This window comes from Poecilia reticulata, unplaced genomic scaffold (assembly GCF_000633615.1).
Source record: "Poecilia reticulata strain Guanapo unplaced genomic scaffold, Guppy_female_1.0+MT scaffold_181, whole genome shotgun sequence".
NCBI lineage: Eukaryota > Metazoa > Chordata > Actinopteri > Cyprinodontiformes > Poeciliidae > Poecilia > Poecilia reticulata.
In genome coordinates, this window is record NW_007615018.1 from 879,331 (window position 1) to 882,467 (window position 3,137).

Here is a 3,137-nt window from a genome sequence, read left to right on the forward strand (position 1 = left end):
GCTGGCCTTGGGGAAGACCCAGGACACGCTGGAGGGACGATGTCTCTCTATGGCCTGGGAACGCCTTGGGATTCCTGGAGGAGCTGGAAGAAGAGGCTGGGGAGGGAAGTCTGGGCCTCCCTTCTGAAGCTGCTGCCCCCGCGACCCGACCCCGGATAAGCGGAAGATAAATGGACGGATGGATTAAAAATGTATTATTTGTATTTTATAATATAAGATTAAGTGGTTAAATGAAAAATCTGTAAAATGTGATTTTAAAAAAATCCAATTAATCGATTAATTATCGGAATAATAAGGAGAAAATGAGTGTGAATATTGTACGAAAGCATTGGTGACGGTCATTCAAGACCTTTATTGATTTTTAACAAAATAATTCCCCTCCTGCCAAGAACAAAACGGTTAAAGAGCGACGTGAGAAGCACAGCGCCCGGGTTAAGGTGTTGGCTTGGCCTCTGAAGTCCAAGCGTCTTCATCAGGGATGCATTTGTTGTTGAGGTTTTTCTTTCCCTGACAGCAGCTGAGGAAGGATCCGTCAGAGAGCCGGAGGCTCAGGGAGGAAAGCGCTGATTATGCAACACCACWGACAGGGTTAGGTCAGAGATCTGGGTACTTTCTGCTCCCGGTGCACCTTCTGCTTCTGCTCCACCGGTAAAATCCTCCGGTTCTCCCACATTTATCATTTTCCCCGCAGGTTTGGCTGCGGCATCTACTTTCACATTTCCGCAGATGCGCGTCTGTCTTCCAGCTGCTCCCCAACAGACTGAAAATCCCTCATAAACACAGATAAACATCCATGTCTAACTGAAATTCATCTGCATCTCGGTTCTGGTTCAGATGGGAACCCATGACCCGGCTGAGCAGCGTCCAGAACCCGGGTTTCCTCTGACTAGCAAAACTCACAGTTGCACAAATCTGACAGCTCCGAGCCAGACTGGTTCCCAGTACAGACCTGCTGTCTGCCCACTGGCGCTACCGGCCTCTCTGGGTTCTGTTGAGAACCAGAACGGTACCAGTTTGTTGACAGTTTGGTCTTTAACGGAACCAAGCATAAGAGTTTTAACCAACCGCCGCCGCCGCCGCTGCTAACGGTAGCTAGCTGCTTCACGTTAAAACAGGCGGAACACAGAAAGAAAACAGCCAAGCAGAGAGGTGACACCTTTCAGTGGAGCTCTAATAAAATGATTTAAAATACGTTACCAGCATGCAGACCGGTCCAAAGTGTCCCACCTTATGAAAGCAGACCTTTTTGGGTCAGAGTTAGCCTGGTTATCTGCTGCATCACAGCAGTGCTGAGCCGAGCTAGCAGCGGCTGCTAATGGCTAAGAGCCTGAGCTGAAGTTGGCTTCCGACTGTGGATAAAGGGCCACACCGGTATTTTTTTTTTTTTTTTACTTCAATTAAATTGAAAAACACTTTATCCCCAAGTTAATGAGATGTTGTCGTAACTAATATTATTAGAGTATTTCCAGAGAGTCGTTGTGGATGGTGATGCTGAAGAGTTGCAGCATCTCATGTTAGCATGACATGCTAACATCTGGGCAGTAGAGACAATATTCCACAATAACATGCACTGGGTGACACCATCTGCATCCTGGACTTCCTGACAAGCTCCGCTGACCCATCTCATCATTTGCTTTTGCTGCTCTCCTTTAAATGTGTCTCTGGTTGTATGGTCAGAAGCAGAGAGATGTTGGAGTAGGGGATAAGATCCTGCAGCAATGTTCCAGCCTAATAAACGCTCTGGTTTAAAAACATAAATCTGCATAAATTTAGTCAGATTTGTTGCGACGCAGGAAGTTCATAGATGTTAAATGACAAAAATTTATTGAGTTGAGGTTTAATTTTCTTTTATTGTTTTCTTGTTTATTCCCCCCCACACCCCAAATCTGATTCTCATTTTGATAATCTAAAGATTAGATTGTATTTATTTTTTTGCCCAGATACATTTAGATATTAAAAACGAAATGCATCTGTCTGGGTGAGGTTGTCAAAAATACTTCTAAAATTCTTCTTTCTTACAGTTTCACAAATAAAGCAAACCTTTCCAGATCACAGACTGCTGCATCCGAAGTGTACAAAGAAGCGTCACCGCAGATCCTTCTTCCCAGCAGCAGCAGCAGCAGCAAAGTCAATGAGTCTAGAGTCCTAAAAACAGCGGAGCGGCCCTTTACTGCAGCGCCGAATCCGAAGCCAACTTCCGACACTAAAGCTCACTCACCGTTGGGGTAGAAGGCCTCCTCCTCCTCCTCCTCCTCTTCCTCCTCCTCCTCTTCTTCGTCCTCTCTGTGTGAAGCTTACACAACAAACCGGCTGAGCTTCATCTCACATTGGCAGCAGCAGCGGCAGCAGCAGCAGCTCGGTCTCTGATAAGGTCTCCGCCTCTCCCGGAGCCTCCTCCGCCTCGAGTCCGCTCACAGAGCCCCGCAGGCCGGTCCGCAGTCTGACGGTCTGTCCTAGCCTGGATCCGTCTGCCTGTCTGTCTGTCTGCTTCCCACCTCTCATGGCAGACACACCAATGTCCAGTTAAATCTAAATATACAGATTCAAATGTATTTCATGCAACACCTCCAACTTTAAAGATGAATTTTGGATTTCCAGACAAATTCAATATAAATATGAATATGAGCACAAAACTGACGAGTGATTTGGAAAGTTTTGTTTTTCATGGAAGAAAACAGCTGGTCCAATACTTAGAAATGTGTTGATAAATGACTGTGAAATGCAGAACGTACTGTTTTATGTGGAGTTAAATGGTGACCACAAAGTTTGTCTAAAAATAGTTTAAACTGAAAAAAAACCTTGAATCTTTTTTTTTTTTTTTTGGTTGGTTGGTTTCATTTTCCCCTCAGAATTATGTTCAGGTCATAGAAAGGGATATAGAGTCATCTTCTTCAATGGAAACATAAAAGTAAAAGTAATCAAATAAATTAATAAAATCATATGATTATTTATTAGCTGTGTCCCTGTAAATGTTTATTGAACTGGTCAGGTCAGCCACGTGGAAAACCTTCTGGGGTTGCCACTATTTATGGCCCCAATTTAGCTCCATAGCTCTCCCTCAGTATTTATTTCTATTTCTCACGTTAGAAACTGAATAATAAAATATGATGTGTTGTTCTGACAGCAAACACTACTTA

At 44.2% G+C, this 3,137-nt stretch overlaps 1 protein-coding gene across 1 annotated transcript in view; it reads right to left on the bottom strand.

Annotated features, from left to right (window-relative positions):
- herc1 (HECT and RLD domain containing E3 ubiquitin protein ligase family member 1) overlaps window positions 1-1,338 on the bottom strand; it is a 55,939-nt gene extending 54,601 nt beyond the window's left edge. Inside the window, exon 1 of the mRNA XM_017303094.1 lies at window positions 1,198-1,338. The gene's annotated coding sequence lies outside the window, so the exon portion shown is untranslated. The remainder of the gene's footprint in view (window positions 1-1,197) is intronic.
- Between the last annotated feature and the right edge of the window lie 1,799 nt (window positions 1,339-3,137).